Raw genomic sequence first — 24,065 nt, 5'->3', positions numbered from 1 at the left:
CCGGCTAAGGAGATGGGTGAAGGCGCCCAAGGAGCTCGCCGTTTCCATTGTCGGCACTGCACGCATGGCCGACTCGGCGGCCCCCCCCAACGACCGGAGGTGCATCCAGCGGAGGACGCCGCCTGGCGAGGGCAGCAAGCCGAGCATGCGGGCGCGCTTCAAGGGCTGCGCTGGCCATGCGCGCAGTTTTGTTTGCAGTGCGCACTGCGCTGGGACGAGCGAAACGCCCGCGTGCTAAACTCTCCGACGCATGCAAAAGCCGAGGACCACGGAGAAAGCCGGCCGGACCAGCTTCGCCTTGCGGCAACGCAACGCTTATTATAGAGCACGTACAGAGCCAGACAGCTCCGAACCCGGCATGAACAAAATGGCTTGAATTCAAGGAAAAATGCCCGGTACCCAAGAGGCCACCCTCGGCGCAGCCAGCTGCAGTGCAGAAAGAGTAGCTGTATCCGACACTGCAAATCCACTCCACGCTTTGTTTCTTTTTGACGTTTAACGCATTTTCGCGCCGGGTTCAACTCGAGCATCAGATAGGATTAGTAGATAACGGCACGGAGTCGCCGGCCGTGAGGCGCGCTGGAAAGAAAAGAAACACGCGGTCACTGTGCTTTAAATGGGGAAGCTGCGGAGAGAAAATGAAAGGCGCGGCGACGATCGCTCCTTTGTGGGCGCCCCCGTCAGGCATGGCCTGGCCCGCCGAGGCGTCCCCGGGCCACGCTGCCGGCTGAGCGTGATAGCGGCGGGGCGCCGACACCTCGACGAGGAAGGCGCGCGCCCCTTCCCCGGAGAGGTCAACCGCGGGCGGACCCGGATCAGCGACGACCGCAGACACAACTGCCGGGGGAGAGACAGACAAGCAGTGCTGCTGGGGCTGCCATGGTCGCGCGGCCAACGGACTCGTAACAAGCCACGCGCCCCCTCTCCTCCTCGACGACGCCGCACGCGAGACGAGCCTCTACGGGGACGAAGGCGTTGTGCGGGAGCCTTTAATAATACCTTTATTTTCCATGACAGTGATGGGGGAGGTAGGCAGAAAAAGCCGAATTATCTAAAAAAAATCTGCCACATTTTGAGCGCTGGAAAAGTCGCAGATGGAAAAGTCCCAGCACAGCGATGAGGTCAGGGTGCGTAAGCGGCGTGGATTTTGGAGAAATTAGGTTAGCAGTTGACATCGCGTCGAGAAGGCGCAGCAAGCATAAATGTTGCTAGGTATTTGGGAGGCGCTAAATTTCTGCTGTGCAATCAGAATATGCGCTCGAGCTGGATGAGTAGCAAGCGAGCAGGGATAGCCTCTTTCAGGTACGCATTATGTTGCACTATCCAGAAAAGAGGAAATTTGTGCATATATATTGGGAACCCCTGTTTCACAAAAATAACATGAAGGGCTCAAACGCGAGCCATACATTTCAACGCTGACGTAATTGAAGCTCTATATTCCGTCAAAAAAAAAAAAAGAAGAACGCAATTACGCGCAATTAATTGTTTTCTTTACTATTCGAAGCTGTTTCTGGAACGAAAGCTGAGCTACAGGGTCCTTTAGTAAAACTTTAGACCTCATGAGAGAATTAAAAGGGTACCGCAACAAGCAGCCCTTCCTAGACGCGTCGTAGAACTTCGCGAAGTGTATCTTTATGTGCGGTTTTTGAAAAGGGATTATTTTTCCTAGGTACGAAATCGCCATATACCGTTCTTCCCAGCAGGGCTTTCAAATGCAGCCAGCACCACAGAAAGCAGCTCAAAAAAAAAAAATAGAGACATAAGAAGTCACGTACACAACCGAAGACACATTGCCGCTAAGCGTTAAAACTGCCGCACAAATGCTCTCCGCGCGAGGAAAGCCTATCTTGTGGAGGCTCTTAGGCAAGTGATAAAATAAGCGGGAGAACACAAAATTGAGGCCGATTTTGTGTACGCCCACTTTCGACCTACGATCACGCTTGCAAAGAAAAAAAGCTGCCTGGAGAGTTGTATGGCTACAGAGTTCGAAGATTCTTCAAAACGAGCGTCAACGCCACGGAACTTCTAACAAAGCAGACTGGCCTAGGGTGCGCAGTAGACGCCAGGAGGATCGAGAAACCGCGGCCCTACGCAGAGCAGGCGGGCGAAGGCAAGCGGCATCCCGTTCAGGACACACTCGCGGTCTCGGGGCGCGTAGCCTGCCTGCACGCTCTGAAAAGCAAGCCAGCTACCGGACGAAGGGAGCAAAGAAATGCCACAGGACCATAGAATAATCGGACACCCTCCAGTGCGCCACGAGAAATGCCAGCGGCCGCTTTTCATTCCGCGTTGGGAAGTTTTTTTTTTCTTTTTTTCCCTACCATCGCCTCAGACCTCGTTTGTGAGGTATCAAAAGGAAAAAAAAGAGCATATAAAGGCCGTTTCGTGCGCAAGTCAACACCTTAGGCCAACAGTGGAGGCGTATGCCGGTGAACAATGCACATAACGACGCCACGCACAAGATTGCAGTGACAATATGTCGAGCGGCTATTACTCCAGATATCGGACAACAGCACGTAAAGCAGCACAGTTGGTAGCTGACAATTCCGATGAATTAAGAGTTTTCGGGTCGCAGGCGACAAGGAGGTCAGCCTCAGTCTACCGGAACGACCCGAGATTTCGTACAGTATACGTAACAAGTCAGTTGCGAAAGACATTTGTTCGCAAATGAACTTTTTTTTCCCCTCCATTCACTACTGACCAACAACGACGGAAGAATTTTCTTGCAGCTTTCCACTGATCCAATCGACAAATCCTATGAGCGAAAACTATATCTACGAGCCGTTGTAGTAGTTGGATTTTAATGACGCAGCAGTACCTATGGCCAAACACGCCGAACGCAGACACAAAGAAGGTTGCACTAACGGAAGACGATCTTACGACTTCGTAACTTCGTACCAGCAAGCAATCTTGCAAGCTCACTTCGCTGCATGGCCGTAGTTACTAGCGTGGCAGCAACAACAAAACTGAAACCTCCTGCCGCGTGACGTGACTTGCGAAAAATAAGAATGGACAGTCCAGCGCACTGTCCGCGCCCTGATTCCCACTCACATCGCGTGAGCAAAGCGACCGCAAACGACGTAAATTCTGCGCGACGGTGCACCGCACCTTAGCAGATAACGCATACGCAACACCGAAACGTTCGTCACACAGAGCTGAAGCCCACCGAATGATGCCGCAGTCCTGCTGTCGGCGAATTGATCCCGAAGAAGCATTTTCAGCTTCGCGCCACATGCCGCAAAGCTCGAAGCACTCCTGGTAAAAGTAAACCACCAGGAACAAGCTGGACGCTCTCTCTCTCTCTCTCGACCTGATCATGTCGATCAGGTTGGACCTGATCGACATGTGTGAGCACGGAGGTTAAGCTCCAGAGGCAGGCAGGCAGGCGAAGGCGACGGGCCCGGCTATTCGCCACGTGGGCACCAGTTGCCATAGTCTGCAACCGCCAGACCGTGACGGCAGGATGGCACAAAAGAGGTACTTGGCCACGGATGCCGAGACGGTACCCCCAGCGGAAAGGGCCTCTTAGCTGGCCTGAGAAGTTGCCATTACCATACATTACAAACTATGTTTAAAAAAAAAAAACGTAACCATGCGAGCTCCCTTCGACCATTCTGGACTCGGCAGCAGGTGCTTACGCCCACCCTGGCAGTGCAGCGAAGCTCCGTGCATTTCTAACGCAAGAGGTGTCACGAGGAAGGATGTTCGAAAAACCGTCGGCTCGAAAACGGAGCTTCGTTTCGAGAGAACAATTTCAATAGACGTGCAGGGTACGTGACCTTCCCAGACGACTCAGGGCAGATGACAATGCGCCGGTGCACGACTGGAGGCGAGGAGGCGCCTTTGTGGGGGGCCGCGCATTGTTCGAGAGCGGCGACCGTTCTTCAGCGCGCAGCAGAGTCGCAGAAGCAAGGAATTTCGCGAGCGTCTCGCGTCCACAAAACTGACACCGTTGCAGTCGTTATTCGAACATACTACGTCACGGTAGACCTCCGAACACTACCGCCTCCTCAGTGCAATATAGCGAAGGTAAGGCAGACTTTCCAATTAGACATGACGAAAGGGAAGGGAAGGACGGTCTACAACGACTACAGCATTCATTCTACTTGCAGAGTCGCAGTTGAAAGATATCTCGCAATAGTGTTACCTTGACCAGACGTTTCACCTGCCCTGTAAACATAGCAAGAACTACCCGTAAGAACACCCGTAGAATTTTGTGCAACCACACATAAAACTATCATGGAAGGACTCCTTGAAACAAGTTACGCGACTAATCGTTCGTTCGGCAATGCTAATAAAACGAGAAGCAAATGCATGCGCCGTGTTCAATAACGCGACGCCATAACCATGACAACACAGAGGAGCCTCGGTAAAGGCCTCGAAACTAAATTACGTGACAATGAACCCACAGCAGCTTTTAACATGATCTGTGTGCATAACACACACACACGCACGCACACACACGCACGCACCACAGTGTATCTGCATGTGTATTGTCTAATATAATACTCAATTTCCTTCTGCAAACAAAAATATCGTAATAAAAACGAGTAGCATTCCCGTTGACCTCGAAGCGGGAGGGAGCAAAAAGTAAGACGAACGTGAGTTGTGCTGCTCATTCGAGACAACGGCAGCGCCTTTGTTAACTGCTGCTGCTTCAAGTGCTCTGAACTTCGTGCACATAATCGTCACCCTCGCCTTTTTCTACTCCCTATCGGCGACAGGTAGAACATAACTAGAGAAGCACAATCGGGCGCCTTCACGTGGCCAGTCTAATGCGGCGACCACAAGCATGGAACAGCACGTGAAACACGCACGCACACGCGCTGCGGGGCCAAAGAGGTCGCGGTGGTCCCCGCAGTGTCTGCTCGTACTTAAAGCTGTTCAACTCGGCGCTTTCATTTCCTGTAGGGAGCGAACCACAGTACCGCCACCGCCGGTGTAGCCAGAACAAAAACATCCTGAATTTACGCCCGTGTTACACAAATACCGATTTTGCGTCTCTCTTATTACGAAAACAGTTCATCACTGCTCAAGCGAACAGAGTCACGCAAGACAGAACGGCCAAGAAAAGTACGAGGCAGTGGGCGAAAACAACGACTCCCGACCAGTTCACCTTGCGCCGCGCTGTTCGTTTGGGCCAACTTCACAAAGTATGTCCTGCTCATGCCAAGGCACTGCAACCTTTGACGGCGGGAATTTTTTTTTCATGATTGTTTCGCTATGTCCTCGTCTCTAAGCGCGCTTTACGTCAATCTACGAGTCTCCACATCAGTTGTCACCATTTTTCACGAAGCAAAGACGTCAGTTGCGCCATCAGAAAGAGCAGCGACCAGCACGCACGGCTGCGCGTGGCAGCGTGTGTGCTGCACAGCGGAATAGAGAAAGCGAGCTGCCTGTGTCAGCTGCTCGGTATTTTGAGCGCTCATGGGATGAGCATTACTGGCAACCATCTGCCGCTGAAAGGCACAAAATCGCCCTTGAATCATGGTATCTGCCGCCGATCGATTGCTCTTAATGCAAGGCTGACGCACCGAAACTGGGGTGGCCGGCCTGACTTCCGAAGTAAGCTCGCCCTGAAGTGACTTTTCGGCCTGCTCTCGGCTGCTTGCGATGCTATGATACGCGCAGATACTCTCCCATCCCCCTCTTTTTTTCTTTAACTGTCATAATCGCCTCTGATGGCTGGCTACCAGACAAGCTGATACGAGTTGCTACACAGAGGTGCATTACTCCAACTCTTGACGTCTTTTTTTTTTTTTGCGGCAGAAGGGGAAAAAATGTTTCACCAACTCGGCGCATATGAATTCAACTACGCCTACCCGCCCGCTAATTTTGAGGAGCCTATTAACGGCAACGACGCGACTCTGGTTAGTCAGCCACGGGGAGCACGCTGGTTCAAAATCGAGGAGCAGCCAAGGCGGAGCAGAGTTGGCGGCACGCCTGCAACCATGCCTGCAACCTTTCTCCTTTCTCGGCGGGCGCCACCAAGATTCGAGCCGCCGGCGATGCGTATGCGCCGCTCGTCGTGGCCTGGAAGCCCGGCAGATGTGCAGTGACACGGCCATGCCGGCGAAACGCCCTACAGGCGCGACCGAACCTTGCACGCTCTGCCGGGGCAGAGCGAGGGACTGACTCATGACAAAGGGCGGACTCAGACGAAGCTTTCGTCCAGTGTGCTCAGTGGCCGACTGGTGTACTGCCTCTCCCGTTCATAAAGATCCAAGCAACACAGCGACGACAGAGTGACCAAATTGGAGCCGCTTTGGGTCGGAGAACTAAATCGGCGCCAGAGCTTGCGTGCCGCGCAACATCAACATCAGGGTCGACGCACCGGGGTGAATGAGCTGCGTAAAGCTCGCTCCAAATGCGCGAAGGCCGAACGTCGCAGAGACGGGCTTCCACGCCAGAAAGAAAAAAAAAAAGAGGGGGGAGGGGGAGTGGTACAAGAGAGAAACTCAATTTCAAACGGTGCCGTCATGCCTCACGAGCGAACAAGACAGGCGGCCCTCTCCGCGGCCGCCAGCGCTGACAGCCGCGGCGCGGCGTCTTGGCCGGCAAAGGTTCCGTGGATGAGGCGCGCCGCGCGTGAAGTATGAATGGAGACCCGTCTCGACACGAAACCGTGTGCCAAGACCGGGCAGGGCACTGCTTCGGGGAGCGGTCAGAGAATGTGAGGCCGAGGGCGCCGAAACGAGGGAGGGTGTGCGCCACCCGCGGAACCTCTGGCGCACCTAATGGACTTCATTAGACACGGCTGGCCTGGCCGCGGCATTGCCCCCGCCATTCGTCCGACCCATCAACACAACGCCGCGATGCAACCAGAGATGACCGTCATTACACGACTGCACGCGGCGTTCCGGCCCCATTCGGACGACACGTACACAAATGCGATAAAGGGACAAAAGACGCCAGTCAGGCCAGGAGTAATGAAACACTCTGCAGCAACACGCGTTCGCATCACGTATGCTAATGGAGGGAGCCTTTTGAAAAGGACGAAACGGCGGTCATGTCGGAAGAACGTCGAGAGCCGCCTGCGGGTTGAATGTGCAGAAAAAACAAGGCGGCGACCACCAATGGCTCAGCACAACACGCAGTGAATGGTCTGCGTCAAGAAATGCTGCAGTCGCAAGCTTGCCCAGGAGAAGGAAATTAAAAACATGAAGCTAAACAGGTAGGGCCGTCGCGTTTGTACAAGCGCATGGGTAAGCCGCTATGCTGCTAGCGCTACTGCGGGGCACAACGCAGCGCCTGGGACGAGCTACATCGCCACGGCAGCAGATGTGGCTCGCCGCGGGGATACGCGCGCCAGTGGCACGCATCCGTCCCCCGCCGCCGCCGCAGGAAACGGCACGCACGCACCAAAACTGGTTTTTACGAACGTGTCCACCGGCCCCTCCCCTCTCGCCAGGAGGGGCTGCTCGTCGATGAGCGGGCGCTCTCCTTCCGGCGTCCGTCACCGGCGCGTGCCCAAAGGCGGCGGTCGCGTGCGCGCGCAGTGGAGGAAAATGCGCGATATAAACACGGCGCGAACCCGCCCCGAGATCACCCCGGCGTCGCCCTCGCTGGTGAAGCCCATTCAGGCATACCAAGGTGGCGAATCGGCACAAGTTGCCGCAGACTCGCAGGAAGCCTGCAGAAGATTTAGGAGCGGACGCATAGCAAAGACCTCCGCGCATCCTGAAGAGACAACAGAGATGCTCCATCCCTTGGACACCGCTACACATGGCCGGCAGGGTGACCCAAGCTGCCGACGCATGCGCCCGAGGATACGCTAAACTGGCGGTCGACAGGTGGCGAGGAACCCAGAGCTGTCATCCGATTATACGAGGCCAAGGTAGAACACCAAAAAGCCACCAGGAGAAAGTAGAAACCCCTCCGCACAAAAACCTCAAGGGGTAGCAGTCAGTAGCTTGGCGACAACTATGAACAAACACCTATATCTGAATCTGAGCTTGGTCAGCAAAATACGCCTAGGACTGTACACGAACACGTGGCCCACTGCAGTGGGCGGCCCACTTTATTCCACACGACATAGGAATCCGACCGGGCATTTATTAATTCACCCACACCGTAGCAGTGGGACGCTGCGTAGCTCAGCTCGAACGTCAGCATGAGCTGATTAGTAGAGCTCGCCCTGCAGCTGAGGCTGCTAGAGCCCTGAACTATAGGGGCCCCCGACCATCTGCCTCCAGGAACATTCATCCTTTTGGGCAAAAGAAAAAGTTGTTCAATCAATCAGCACCGAGAATAATGCCATCACAATGCGCCGCTCGTTTAGGTCGCTTGGGCTCCAGGCGAGGAGGGTTGCATGGTGCAGTGTTGATACACATAGTTTTGAACCCAATATCAACAAATTTTAAGGGGAGAACATATGAACTTACGAAATATTTCGGAAATATGTATTTCGAAGTCCGGGTGGCAGGAGAGTCCTGTTTCGAACTGTCTCCTAAGCAGAGCCTCCAACAGTCAAGCTAAGCGTGACGCTTCTCTAAACTATTCGTAGTTCTCTCATATTTCGACTGTATTAGCTGCGTGCCACGTGGCGCACCTTCCGCCGTGCTTCCGCGCTGCAATGCCTTGTGCTCACGACTTATCCGCAAGACAAGCCCAGCACTGAGCACGAACGCATTTCTTCGCTGGCATTGCCTGGTCGTCAGCGCAAGTAAATACGACTGGTGGAACCTGCGTTTTGAATTGGAACTACTGAAAACGGGCAGTCATACTTGACTAAACTTCCAGCTTGCACCCTATGTATAAAGATATTCAAGAGTTTAATCGTTTTTTTTTTAAACACACGTGAGAAAAATTTATAACTTATGGTGAAAAGAAACCTCGAGTTCAATACATGCAAATTTAGAACACAACGGTAGTTTTTTTTTTTTTTTATTTTGCAATTTGTTTCGGATTTTCCAATAATTCTACATATACAGTCTTAGTCAAGCTTGTGGCAGCACCAGCCAGCAGCCCGCAGTAGCACGCCTTGGTTGCGGCGACGTATATGTCAATGCCCTTGCCAATGAATTTGCGCGCAACGGTACATTCGCTAACGTTGCAGTGTAAAAAGCATTTCGATACCTCAATCAGAGGATGCTGCGAGAGTAGACTTGTCGAATTGAAAACGCCCTTTTCAATTTCCAACCTTTCTAAATTTGGCCAATATATGCACGTGACGCATCTTTCATGTGTGAGAACCGACCCCGCAAGAACTCTAAAGACCATAGTCTCATTAAAAAGGAAATATGGCTTTGGCTCTTTTTGGCCAGCGTAATTGCGTGGACCTGTCGTAAACCCCGATTAAACAGCCCGGTGCTTTATGCGCAAACTGCCTTGAAAAATAAAAAATATACATAGAAAGCTTGCCTTCAATTAGATTGAAACTCAGTTTCGGCTAATGATGGCGTTCTTTGAAAGTGCCAAGGAAAAAAAAGCAGCAGGCACACTGGAACAATCAAACAAGTTCACATGAAGCCAGCCAGGCATCACGAAATAAATCCAAGCGCAAAATGTCGGAGCGATTTTCTGCCATGCCCTCACGCACGAACCATTGCGACTCGTAGAATCTGTCAACCAACAGCGGAGCACGCCCTCTATGCCCTCGAAGAAACACCAGCTTCAACGGCCTTTTTACATTTGGCAGTGGTGTGTCCACAAACAAAGCATACCAGGCATACCTGCCGGGCGTGAAAACAGCCACAAGCGAGTGATAGAAAGAGCAAGATAAGCTACTTCACTAGAGCCATCAGGAAAAATACTTTAGGAATATTTATAGCAGTACGACAACAAACGCACGAGAACAGATAAAATAGCTCTAGCTTCGTGCGACCCCCGTGAATATCTGGGTGCGTCACGAGCAATATCAACCTTCCTGATGACCTCGCTTTTGAACTGCTATTCGACAAGCGTTCAGGAACAGCCAGCCCCAGTAAACAGAAAACCAGGCCAATACACGCAGATGTTCACAGATAGATATATTTAATAGCGTGCCGGTGCAGGCCGGGACAATGACCAGACATTCGTTAAACCGGCTGAATTTTCCCCCAAAAAGCTTCGGCAGAACTCCCGACACGAAAAGAAACCAAAGGCAAAAAACGTGTTTGGCAGGTCGGACGGACAAGAGACGAAGCCGGCGCACTTCGTTCTCCGCCATGCCCAGTTTCGTTTGCTCGGAGTAAACAAGAATGGCACGCGGGTCACAAACAGATAGTAGCAGCGACTGTGAAAAACTGAGGGAGGAACTGCGGCACTCCCCGATCGTCTTACGAACGCCGCCACTCTCCAGTGCACACTCCAACGTGATTTGAAGGCGAGCACTTTAGGCTTAACCTCCTCGGATCAAAGTGCTCCAATTTTAGAGGGGGGGGGGTAGATTCACAACAGTATAGTAATGTAATATATGATTGGGAAGAGGAAGTTAGCCTAATTAACACTAATAGATTAATTACCGTAATTAATCAGTTGATATGTGTGTTGCTATAGCAACCGATAACTACAAGTGCTAAACACACGACGTGACCTTCAGTTTGACCTTGAAAAAAATTTACCGAACTGTAAGAATAACAATGGGTGAACGGATGACGCGATGTACGGTATAAGGCAATGTAAGTTACGTGATTTAGCATGACATCAATCGGCGTGTTGAAAAGGCGCCTACCGAGGCTGCTATCGCCACAGACGGCGGCGACATGGGCGGCGACATGGGTGGGAATGCAAGAGCAGTCGCGTCGACGAGCTCCTGTCCTGGCAGTTGTTCGGAACGCACTCAACGTTACAGACGGCAAGCCGCGTATTGTTGCCCGAGCTCACCAGAGTTTTCGCTCTCTAACCAGGTTCAACGGTAGTCAAACCAAAGCAACGATTCAGTGCTGCGCATACTTTCACTTGACACGCGTTTTTCCCTCGCCCCTTTACGAAAGCACTGGAGGCCACGGACGCCTGCGTGATGACGTCAACTCCACTGAGGCCACGGACGCCTGCGTGATGACGTCAACTCTCCTTCCCTCCGCTATATTATCTCCACACTTGCAACCCTCCAGCTAGCATGCACTGGGTGGTCAAAATAAATTTGTTTTTTGAGTCATCGAACAAACGGCTCCACATAGCTTGCTGGTGGCTCAGAAAATTCTAGTGCTTTTCAACACTGACTTTCCAACACATCAGAGACGAGTCACGATTCGTGTCGTTGCTGGGTGCGTGCGTAAGTCACAAAACAAAGGAATAAAGCTGCTGTCATAATAAGATTAAAGTTCGAAATAACCTAACGATCCTCCCAAAACTGAGTATGCTCACCTATGCTTCGTTGCTGCCAAATGCGCAGCATTCAAAAAGAAGCCTCGCTCTCTTCGGGAGTCGCCGCATCCGTCTTTAAGAACTCCGAAAGGCTCAGTGGAACTGTAAGCTGCACACTAATTACATACCGCAAAATGAGAAACTACAAATCAGTCTGAAGATCGCTGGCGATCCCGATTTCGCGGGTCTTGGAAAGGATTTCCCCCCGTCACAAAAGGATTTCCTACGTGACGGATTCAGAAACATCCTGTGTTCAGTTACGGCAAGATGAATAAACTAGAAAGCAACCTCTCTACTATCGTCCATGTGATGCGGCAAGTTTAGAACAGGCATCCTCCCACGTCAGACAGGATATCCGATGGCAGTCTCTGCAGCAGCGCGTTTCAGCCCAGTTGCTGCTACTAAACGCAACAAATTACTAGACGTCGATGTCAAAACGCCCTCGGTAGATGTGTCCTCGGCTGCGTGGCCGCCGCAGAATGGCTGTTGTCGCCATCGGCGCTAATGTGGCGGATGGCGCCCCCATCCAACGCAGCAGCACATTGTGTAGGATGTACACCTCCAACGCCGAGAATTTGCAAAATGGCGGAACGCAGTTATTTTCGTGCTCGCCCCCTCCAGAGAAAAAAAAAAGTAAAGAAGCGACGTGTGATTTCATGACCGCAACGGTAGCTTAGTGGTTTTCGCATCCGTTTCGTATGCGGGAGGTGTGGGGTTCGATCCCCAGTGCCGCCGGGTACCTACTGGTGATAGAACGGGTAAAACATTTCCCCTGGTCTGGTGGCTCGGCTCCTCCAGGCTGAAAAGGCTTGGAAATCGGGTCCTTGACCTAACCTTGAGTAGACGGAAAATACCATGCGCCATGGCACTTTCTGGACAAAGCTGCTATTAAAATACGTGATCATCACGTATGGTTCAGCGCAAGGTTTGTCGCCCAAATAAGAAGGGGGAGGTGATGAATAGATTACAGTGCAGATGACCAAGAACAAAGCGACAAAACGCGAAATGCGTCAACATGCACGAAGATACATTATGAGTGCACGGGCAGTAAGGCCAGCCGGCCTCATATACCTGTACTCAACTGCACTCGGGCAACATTCCGCGCTAGAGAGAGTTGAGCCAATTGTCCTGAAATATGAAGTCACCCTACTGGGGTCCGCCATTCAATGGCTGCGTGACCTGCAGAACGAGTGGCAGTTACAAGTTAGGGTTGCTCAACATACAAGGATTCCAGTCAGCCGACGTTGCATGCATGTAAGCAAAGCTCACTTGTAGCATCCGTTCCTGAAAACGTGCAGAACGGAATTAGAAGCTCCTTATTTCCGCGCTTTGGAGACTCACACCTGAAGAATTGCATGCTGCCATTGGATCTTCAGCTGATATCAATCTCAGTGGGATAATACAGTAAGAGCACTCGTGAAGCTAAAGGACCATAGACACCTAATTTTAGTTGCATGTTTTCTGCTTTCAAGTGATGCGTTAGATATTAGGAATACATGGGGCATCATGTGGTATTCGCCTACGACCGCTATATAGTTCATAATTGAATTTCTTCTCTCAGTTAGTTTCGGTTCCGGCTACATCAACTGAGCGATAGCTGTGACGTGTAGTTGTGTTTAGGCCACGTAAGGCACTAGAAAACTGAAATATAACTGTTGATGCGCAGCTTTAATTCACTCAACACTTAAAGGAGCACTAAAGAGGAATCAGAAATCGCATTTTTATCACGGGAACTCAATCTACAGTCTCCGAGCATTCTTAGAAACTTCGAATTAATGTCCTGTGCGGCCTATTTCCCCATCAAATCGAATTAAACGTCCCGACTCATCCCCCCCCCCCTCTTTTTTTTAGAACTCACCTACGAAAAGAGGAGGAGTTAGCCAACGCGTGGAGATCATTTCAGCCAGTCGCGTGGCGGCTTCGCTTTTGCTTTTGTTTTTTTAGGTTTCCGTGAATAAATAGTTTCAGTGGCAGACTACATAACAGAAAATTAGGCCCGCGGAAATAAAAATACGCGTGGACTATTTTCTTTCGCCGGTCCCTAGGCATCAATCCGCCGATTGCAGAGCGACAAGCCGCCACGCGGCTGACTGAAAGGCACTGCGCGCGTTGGTCGACTCCTCTTACTTTCTGAGGTGAGTTAAAAAAAAATGGCGGGAGCCAGGACATTTAATTCGATTTAATAGAGGAATCGGCCACTGAGGACAATAATTCGAAGTTTCTTGAAATTCTCGGAGCGTGCAGATCGAGTTCCCGCGGTAAAAAGACGAGCTCAGAATGCTCTTTAGTGCACCTTTAACTTTAAGCCAGCCTGCTTCAGGATTTGGAATCATCATGTTATCGAAACACCAACTACACGTCGCAGCCATCGTTCGGCTGATGAAACCGGAACCGAAACATCGTGAAGAAATTCAATTATAAATTATTTAGCCATCGTAGGCGAAAACCGCGGGCATGTTCTCTGTCTAACGCGTCGTTTAAAAGATGAAAACACGCAACAAAAATTTGATGTCCATACTTCTTTAAAGGGGTATTAAAGGGGCTCTAATACGGTTACTGATTGTTCATAGATAAACCTGAGTAAATCATTCCAGAATAACAATAGCTCAACAAATAGCTTCCAGGGTCGTTTGCCTACGGAGGAAAAAAGATGCCCCAGTGCATTCGGCTACTGCACAAGCGTTGGAAGGCGTCATTACCCAGCGACAAAAACTACTATGGCAAAGAAGAACCTGTTGCGGCACACAGCGCTGCGCTACAACACCAAAAAAAGAAAAAAAAACGCCTACTCTGCGTACCACCGCCGTTCAGGGAAAACCGCCACTAAGCTAAGCGAGGAGCCAGCGAGCGAGTAAACAAATACTCAAGGTGGGCGCTCATCAACGACTTCGCACGAAATCGAGGGAGCACGGTCAGAGAAGGCCGTGCCTTTGGCGGCAGCCCTCCGTCAACGCGACCAGCAAACCCGCTCAAGGCCACAACGCCGAAACGGCGCCGGTGCGCGCTTTCGTCATTGTTTCATCTCGCTCTCTGTGCCTACTCGGCGGCCCTCTCCCGCGCGTCCGGGAGCGCGCGGCCCCCGCGCCGCCTCGGTGCACCATTCACGTTACCCACGCCCAAGGCGACCGCGCGGGCACGCCTGTATTTGGATGTGACCCTGCGTAGGACCCGTCACCGCGACAGCGCCCGCAGCCGTGATTCACAGCGGCTCGGGACGACGCGCATCCTACGGGGTGGGAATGCGCCTGCGTAGGGGCAGCACACGGGCGTAGGCATCTGCCGCACACACGCTGATTAAAACGCACCGACAGCGGCAAGTGGGCAGTGCATGCGGCGCGGTTTGCCCGAACGCGCGCACGAGCAGCCGCAACGTAGGCATGCATCCAGACGATGGCAATCGCATCCCAAACGGCGAAGCACGACAGTATAGCGCCATCGCATTGCACTGAATTGCACTCGCTTTACACAAATTGCATAGCAAGTGTGAATACGCCCGAGGGGGCTTCCAAAAGTCCTGGCTTTGAGGACCAGAGGCGCGGGGGTGTTCACGCTTGCGATATACAGAGTGGGCGTTTTTCAGCGCCCTCGAAGGCCCTCCGTGAAGGACAGCGTCAGAATTGCGCTGCTTTCGCAGTAGGCATATATATATATATATATATACATGCACTTGCACCGATGATCATACAAGACGCGACAACGCAGCGAGATGCTGCCTTTAGTGGGCAGCCCGAGAAATCAACTTACGTGGAGGAGCGCTGGCACCGTCTCGTAGTCACGGCAGTGGGCAGTACGGCGCGTCTTGTACGAACACCTGAAACGACAGTATCGTCAACTTGAATAAAACCGTAGTGCTCGCAGCAGGAACTCAGCTGGCCGAGGTCGCGCTCTCAGCCCCCGACGATCCACTGCAGCACATGCAGTCTGAGGACTCCTCTAAGCACGACGGTTGCCAAAAAAGTAAATAAAAATCGGGACAGGGTTCGCTAGTGCCGCTTACCATCCTGATAATAACGCTGAACTTACAGGTCTAGCGGGCGGTCTTACAGTTTAAAAAGTGCAGCAACTATGAGAACAAATATTAAGGTCGATCTGTGATAATCAGACGCGCTTTTTGTCATTGGTCGTTTTTGATAAGAATGGTTAGACGACGCAAACAGCAAATGAGCTATGACATGGCGAACATTTAGCGCTGAAACACATCACAGCATGCATAAATCGCACTTTCATTAGCATCATATCAATACCATTCATACGCGATGTGTTTATGCTACCCATGCGTCGTGATAAACCTGTTATGGTGAGTGCGGCACTTGTTCGCTTGAGAAAGAATGACTTCTATGCATGCAGCTAGACCCACATCTCAGAGGAAAAGTCGCAACGCGTCCCCGCACTCGTTTATAGCGTCATGCATAAGAAGTACGCGATAACATCAAAGCATCGTGACTTCACGGATAAGCTTCGCCCAAAGCGGCAACTTCGGGGATAGCAAAACCGAACAATCGCACCATCTTCACGACACATAAGTAAAAAAAAAGGCCGCACAAGAATTAAACACATAATAAAGAGCTCACTATTTTTCGCTAAATTGTGTAAAACTCCTGTATAACGTGCTTCTTGGACTTGGTGCACACATGGCGAAAAAGGCATAAAAATATAACGCGACTCACTTTTCAAAGACCCCCTAACAAAAACAGCACGGATATAGTCCAGATGCGTCTTCAAATAGTCGCTGACAGTCGACACTGGTCGGTCAAGGCTGCATTCCGAAGTACTACCACAAGACAGTTCACGGTCGCATTCCGCACACCTCGGATTGAGGCCCTCCAGAGAGCCAACTGACCGGACAGCCGAAGCGTCGGATGCGAGGCCCGCCAGCACAAAATAAAAGAAACCGGCTAAGCAAAAGCGGCGATGCTGTCGCCATCTACCGTCCACACGCCAAAACGTTTTGTAGCGGCCTCTGTCGTCAAGAAGCAGAACGATTCCGTCACACGAGGCAGGCGTGCAAAAAACGAAAGCGCATCAGTGACGTTTCGGATAAATTCTGCTCTCCCTCTCACTCAGGTGTACGTGCTTAGCATCGGAGGTAAAGCTTTGAGGACTAAACAGGTTAGTGCGACTTTGTTATCGGTCGATTTTATTTTGTCTCGAGCAAGCCGAATATCGGTTCATTTTCCCACTAGCAGCTATGAAAATGACAAAGAGCAGGAAAAATATCTCGGCATGCCAAATCTCCCCCCCATGGGCGTCCGGAAGGGGAGGCAAAGAGGGTGGCTGAACACCCCCCCCCCCCCCCCCCCCGGGAATTTCGGATATTTTTTATGCACTAGCAGAAAACAACTACACAGCTTGATTAGCACGCTTAGGTGATAGTAACCTTTCTCATTTTGTTTAGTAAGTTTAATTCTTTGTTCGTTAATAAAATCCTATGTATGTTCTCCAAGCCTAACACTGATTTGCTGTTTCTATTTTTTGTTTCATGTGTGTAATTTAGACCCCAAATAGTGCCTTTTTGGTGCTAACTTACCGCCTCCAGCCGCCGCGGTGGCTCAGTGGTTACGGCGCTCGGCTGCTGACCCGAAAGACGCGGGTTCTATCCCGGCCGCGGCGGCCGAATTTCGATGAACGCGAAATTGTAGAGGCCCGTGTGCTGTGCGATGCCAGTGCACGTTAAGGAACCCCAGGTCGTCGAAATTTCCGGAGCCCTTCACTACGGCGTCCCTCATAGCCTGAGTTGCTTCGGCACATTAAACCCAAATAAACCACTAAACCAAACCTACCACCTCCCTCATCCCCGGCTATCGGGTGCCTCGGGCCCCTCTGAAAAAAGTTCTGCGGACGCCCTTGATCTCCCCTGGGGTAAACCTGAACGCTGCGCAGCTGTCGTTTGAATAGCAGCAGTCAAGCTGTAGAGCAGTTAAGCAAAACAGTTGGTTTTATCTGACGCTAAGACTTGACCATGGAATGCACATTATTAAAGCGAAAGCTTTACTACTTGCACTTTCAGCCTTTGCCGTGGCGCGGCGGTGCCACCATTGACCTTTAGTTGACCTCTGTGTGACGTCATGTGTGACATCACGCCGAAGAGAAGGGCGACCGACTCGCGCCGTCGCAAGCCGCGGCGGTATACGCAATGGTATACGTAATGCAGAATAGCAAGGTACTTTTTGAGCAATATTTACGTTATGTGCAGGCACTTCTGGGCCTACTTATTTCATTATTTTTCGGCAGTTGGTTCCGAGGTACAGGTTAAAGGTATAACTTCTATCACGTTGCACATATATGTAACTTGCATCCATAACCTGTTCTCGGCACTCAGTGATAAGAAAGTGTTCGCTTGGTGTTCCATAGGACACACTGAAATGTGGAATAACAGCGTTGTTGCATTACCTGGCGTTCATTCTGTACCGAGGGCGTTGTAACCATTTCCGATAAGGCAACAACTCATGAGTGTTGCCGCACTGTTTCATGCAAAACAATGGCACAGCGAGTAACAAAAAACAAAAGTTGTACCAGAGAAAAAAAAAATAGCTGTGTCAGCTGCGCGAGCTTCACGCCTATGCACTTGTGTTTGAAGAAGTGAAAATCGGGCGACAATAAAAATTTCACAAGATACGACTAATTTAATGGACCTGATGGCTGCAGATTTCAAGATCCGAGCCGTGAAGTCGAATACAAAGGCAGCCATTGTGGCTTCAGCGCATACTCCCTGTAGTGGTCCATGAGACGCATGGTGGCGTCTCATGGCTTCTTCACCTATCTTCAAATAGGGCTGCTCCCATCCCACGAACCGCTAGTGCATATATGTACTCAGTTGGCTGACAGCCGCTGATTCTTCAGCGTGCACTGACATGTCACAAAACATGGGTCTTTAGCATTTCGCCTCCATCGAAATGCGACCGCCACGGCCGGGATCGAACGCGCGTCTTTCGGGTAAGCAGCCGAGCACCATAACCACTGAGCCACTGCGGAGGCCCAGTAGTTACTGCCTAATTAAAATTTTCAGGTGCATTGACCGGACATCGGGCAAATGCGCTTTCGCATTCCCTTTCGGTACTGTCCTGCCCAAAAATACCAGAAACACCTAGTTGGGGCAGTAGACATTTTGTCCTCATCGCTGTCCATATTACCGTGACAACATACATGCATGGACCATGGTCCCCAATGGGCTCTGTGCATTTTCTCCCCGTCCATTGTTTGGACAGCGAGTTTCAACATTAACAATGCGTAAATATATTGAAAAAGTTTGGCCCCCAGAAAAACTGTCCACCATTCGAGTAGTCCATAACAACGGGGGTCGTATTTGAGAGACATGACTGTATTCACTTCTGTATTGCACGACGCGTCTACATATGTTTATACTTTACGCCCACTTATACTTTACGCCCACTTATTCATGCTCGCAGAAAGTAAACGCAACCATCTATAAGTTTGATATAACCTCCCCTCCCCCCCCCCCAAAAAAAAATGAACAGCAGTTGGTAACAATGGGCAATGGTCTGCGGCGTCCTTTATTCGCTGACCAATCACAACAGTAAGCGAAATGAGCTTTTTAATGTTTGACTTAAGCAACCAAGCAAGTGGAATGAATATTCTTGAGCTTATGATTTCGTCTTGTGATTGATTAGCTTTCAGTTTAGGTATACAAGATAAGCTTTGACAATTGACTCCTTTTTTGTCGCGGAGTAATTCTGTGCGGCGTACTGAATGTGGGCGGAGCTTCACTGCAGACTTCAATTGTACCCGACTACAGCTCAGCCAGCTTGCGTGCCAAGCCGTAGAGAAATGTGTAAGTGCTGTGGAGCCGCCATTGTTTAACATCACAGAGTTGTCAGGAACGCAGCCAAAGGCCTATAGAAAGGCATGACGAGGGGAGCTCTGCCGGACGCCCTACCATGTGGCCGTACACCGCTGCAAATGTTCATTTACGCTGACGACATCTGCGCGTGGGTATCCGGTTATCAGCATAAACGTCTAGCGGTGATAGCGCAGCGGGCTCTTTCTGTAATGCAGACCCATTTGGCCACGTTAGGCCTCTCCCAGTTAGCAGAGAGCCCTAGTGCCTCAATGAGTGTGACTGTGCCTGCATCGACATCAGGAAGGATACCATCACATTCGAGTATTAGATGTTCAATTGTTTCTGCATATTTACCACACACTGCACATGTGTCATCGTCTTGGTTATATTTCTTTTTAGCCGCGCGTTCTAAGACACCTTGACCTAGCTTCAAAGGGTAGGGCTCTTCCTCTTGAGTTACCATAGAAGGATTCCTTCCTGATCTGACTTTTCCAATTTCGATATAGTTCTACACTCTTCTTCTTTTCCAATGAACTAATCCAGTGTTTACTTTCCACTTTTTTTGCCTGTCTTTTAATGCTCTTTCTTTCTCGGTCCTTGTGTCCTGCATACTTACTTGTTAGTTTCCTAGTCCTTTTTCCGCAATTGTGAATCAACGCTATTTCTGTATAAGCATTTAAATACCTTAGCTGCCCATCCATTATCGTCAAATTTCCTCAGGCGTTCTTCATAGTATAATATTTTACTCTGAGCTTCCCGTGCTTCGAACGATGCCCAGCCCATATACCCTGTACTGCCTCGCGTGTGGCTTTGCCGTGGGCTCCTAGTGCTAATCTTCCAACAGCTCTCCGATTTGTTTTTAATCTCGACTGAACTTGAAATCCGCGAGATAACAACGCCGTGGTGCAACACTGCAGCCGCTCTGCAGCCATGAGCGGTGGTTTATTTACTTTTCCGGTAGATAGTACGTCCTTGCAGTGCGGTACTACAGTGTTCTAGAAAGTAGCGGTGCGGTGGAAACGACCAGTGCCGCCAAAGCGCGGCATCATCCTGTGCGTCCCATGTCATGACGTTGCCGACGTCACTACCCGGCGGCAGTCACTGACGCGCCCAGACTCGCACGTGTAAGCGATGAGAAAGTGCGTGGGATGCAGGATTTCAGATGCACAGCGGTTGTATCGTGAACCAGACGCCGTCTGTTCGCAACGATATGGGAGCCTTTCGGGCAGCGGTGAAGCACAGACGACCCAAACAAACGTTTGTGACATCACGGAAGCGTCCCTGACGTCTTCGACCCTCCGCTTTTGAGCCGGATTTCCAGGGAGGCGAGGCACAGGCGGCCCTCCGTCATGTCGCCGCTTTGGGCGCCTCGCAGTCTCGTAACGCCTCCACGCTGAGCTTTCTCAACGTCATCCGCCGGAAGGCATTGCTCAGTGACAGGCTGGCAGAGAAACGTCGTCCATTTGCTGGCCGATACCTTATAGCGGTATGTGCGTGATCGGTTCCAAGGATATTGTGGGCCGCGTGATCAGCTGTGGATGTCGTGGAATAAACTAGAAAATAGCGGCTATATCCCCACAACTTTTTTTTTTTTTTTTTGGGGGGGGGGGAGGAAAAGCAGGTGCCAACGCTACCGTCGGCCCTCAGGCGGAGCTTCTCTCAGTGTGCCGCACTTTTCAAGGTCTTCGTTTTATGGAAGCACTACTAGCAGTAACGTTCTCAACAGAACAGATGGTGGTAGTCGAGTTTCGCTCTCAATCTTGTAGAGGGAAATTGCGTTGATGATGATTATCGAAGGATGCTTGACGTCTTGCAGATTCGGTATTGTTCAATCACGTTGCTAGAGGACACTTCTGGAGAGGTTAACTTTTTATTAACAATTAATAAAAACAATGAAAGATACAAGCGAGAAGAAAACTTATTTGCATTTGACTGACTCGTAGTTTTACGTGACGAAACCAGCCCTCGTTCCCGCCGAAACAGCTAGTTTTAAACCCTATGTCCCCGCCCTCGGTGGGGATAGTAACCAATCAGGTAATATCACAAACATCCACCCAATAAATCATTGGGGAAAGGAAAACACAGCCAATCAACAAAAACTGTACAAATATGTACACTTTCCACCATCGAGATTTCAGAGGTTTCTCCCTTCCTCTCGCGAACATTCGCGAACATTCTCGCTTTCCCACGGTGCGGGTTGCTTCAACCTCTGGCAAACCCAGGTTCGAGGAAAGTCACTTCAAGGCACATCTGTTCAGTGCCGTCGCTTACAAACTGGGACAAAAGCCACGCGACGCGACGCGGGTCCGCTTTACCACAAGAACGTGCACAGTGGGATGCGACCCGACGTATACGTTCCGGGAGGGGGCTTGACCTTTCCCGTATTCTCGGAATCCTCCTCTGTCCGGCACCCCTTATCTCCCTGCGTAGTGACATTGACTCACCCCTTCTCTGAGCAGAAAAAAAAACTGAACCGGCATTCCTTTATCGCGAACCCGGACGCGACAAACAGTGCTTAGTGCCGCGAACTTCACTATGGTGTTCTTCATTTGTGAAAAACCTAGACACAAAGAAAGCAAGTGGTCCAGATGACGTCCCCAACGAATTCCTTAAACGATATGAAGAATGATGCAGAAAATATCTTAAACCAGACGAGTGTAAAAAAGAAAAGGTCCTGCCTACATACCTATTTCGCCTACCAGTACACCATGTAAAATCATGGAGCACATCATCTCAAAACATTAACGCACTTTCTGGAGAGCCAAAACTTAATATCATCCAATCAGCATGGTTTTCGGCGTGGCGTATCAACTATTATTCAACTAACAGATTTCGTGCACGTCCTCGCTCTTAGTGTTAACGACTGAAGTCATACAGACACCATACTACTCGACTTCTCTAAAACATTTGATAGTGTCAGCCGCCACAAACTAACATCGAAACTACGCAGCATAATCAGAGATGCCAAAGTGATACGTTGGATGGGGGATTTTTTATCCACTCGCTCACAGTTTTGTAACTTTCGAACGCAATCCATCAAGGCCAATTCCTGCTACGTCAGAAGTCTCCAAGAAGTCTGTCCTAGGACCAGTGTTGTTTTTAATCTTCGTCAATGATATTACCAATAATATTTATCGCAACACAAAGCTTTTCGCCGACAATTGCGTTCTGTACAAAACGATAAAACGCCCTAAAGATTACCTTATGTTGAGCAACTCTCTTGACATATACTTGTTGAATGGTGTGCCGCATGACAGATGACATGAACTCCTTAACCCCGAGCTGTACCTCATGGGAGATTGTACCGATATCGCCTATGACGAGTCACTCGTTGGTTTCAGTTTTCGTCCCTAGAGGGCGGTTAATAAGAGGGCTGTATAGGGTGCCTTGATGTCCGCGCGCCTAGGACGGTAGTTGTCCATAAAAGCGGTGGCAAACGGGCATCCAGGCACCCTAATGAATCACGTTTTACGCCTTTAGAACGTGTTTTAAGCCTGACAGCAGTCATTTTCTCCAAAAACCGCCAAAACAGTTCGGCGATTTTGATACGTTTTTCGGGAAATAATTTGGTGGTTAAAGAGTTCAACAATAAAAAACTCAGTTTGCATGACAGTCACCAGAAAGAAAAAAGCCATATAAATATAACTGCATTATAAATGAATCATCGCTTTCGAAGGTCCATGAAGATAAATATATAGGCTTAGCTCCAACATCTGACCTTAGATGGGACGCACACGCCGGCAATGTCATCTCTGCCGTTTTGCTAAAGCTGTTCTTTCTTCGTTAGAAGATGCTTACGTAAAGCCCCAAAAAGTACTAAGCTGTTTGCCTATACACTACTCCCGTAAGACCGGTTTTAGAATATGCTAGCACTATTTGGTTCCCATAGTCAGTCACTAACATCACTCGGCTGCATACAGATGCAACGAAAAGCAGTAAAGTTCATTCATAACAAATGCAAATCCGCTTACTCCCCTACCGACCTTGCAGCGTCATCTGGCCTTCCATCACTATCATCTAGGGCAAAAGGATCTCGCCTTAAGTTTTTGTACCAATTATTTCAAAGCTAAATATATCAAAATACGCGTTTTTGCTACAGTCACGGCAATCGCGGCATGCGCATACGCTGACCGAATACACATGTCAAATCGACACCTTCAAGCAGTCGTTTTCTCCCTTAGCTATTAACGAATGGAATAAGTCGATCCATCGATTACCAGTGCAGATTCGCTATCTTCCTTCACCTCAAGGCGATAATCTAATAAAAATCAGTAAATTGCGCATACAGTCCTACATCCTACCAGATGGCTGCGCAATCTACACTTAATGGCATTCCTTGATATGCACTATTTTTTTTTTACGTATGATTGGGATAGCTTTTTTGTTACGTTACCTTCCTCTCGCTGTCTTGCTTCTAGTTTTTGCTATGGTAAAATATTCCGACTTCTAGCATGCTTGTTAGCATGAACGACTACTACTGTGCTTGTTTGTTGTCCTTTTTTCCAAATGTTCTGAATTCTGAAGTTATTCTTTGCTAAACTGCCTACTAATAGTTATGAAATATTTATTGTGAAGTTTTCTTTCTTTTGATCTCTTTGTAATTTGCCTTTTATTATTTTGAAGTTCATGTTCTGCTGATTGCCCATGGTCTCGTATTGAGACCTGCAGTGTTGTAAATAAATAAATGGCATAGTTATAGAACGCGCCTGCCTAAACACATAACCTATGGGCAGAAAAGGCTTGCGTTTACTGCTTGTCGATTGTTTTTTAAAGACCATGAAATCATAATTTTAAATATATATATACTACATATATATGAGCTTTTTGTGCAAAAATTTACATGTGCCGGGTGCTTCAAATTATTTGGTACAAATCTTTGTTTTAAGCCTTGAAAGATACTTCGGTACGGTCTGTGCAGTTGGATTGCGCGGTAAGGCAGACATTAAGGTACAATTAAAAGGCCATTAATTACGTTAAT

At 49.7% G+C, this 24,065-nt stretch overlaps 1 protein-coding gene across 1 annotated transcript in view; it reads right to left on the bottom strand.

The window, feature by feature from the left end:
- Window positions 1-16,023, bottom strand: part of Tep2 (Thioester-containing protein 2) — a 104,598-nt gene extending 88,575 nt beyond the window's left edge. The window contains exons 1-2 of the mRNA XM_089580755.1: window positions 15,957-16,023; window positions 15,034-15,100 (exon numbers count right to left, since the gene is read on the bottom strand). The gene's annotated coding sequence lies outside the window, so the exon portion shown is untranslated. The remainder of the gene's footprint in view (window positions 1-15,033; window positions 15,101-15,956) is intronic.
- Window positions 16,024-24,065: the final 8,042 nt, after the last annotated feature.

Source organism: Amblyomma mixtum, chromosome 3 (assembly GCF_055824585.1).
Source record: "Amblyomma mixtum isolate Tamu chromosome 3, ASM5582458v1, whole genome shotgun sequence".
In the NCBI taxonomy this organism is placed as follows: domain Eukaryota; kingdom Metazoa; phylum Arthropoda; class Arachnida; order Ixodida; family Ixodidae; genus Amblyomma; species Amblyomma mixtum.
Note: the sequence above shows the minus strand (reverse complement) of the source record. Positions and strands in the feature narration are given on the sequence as shown.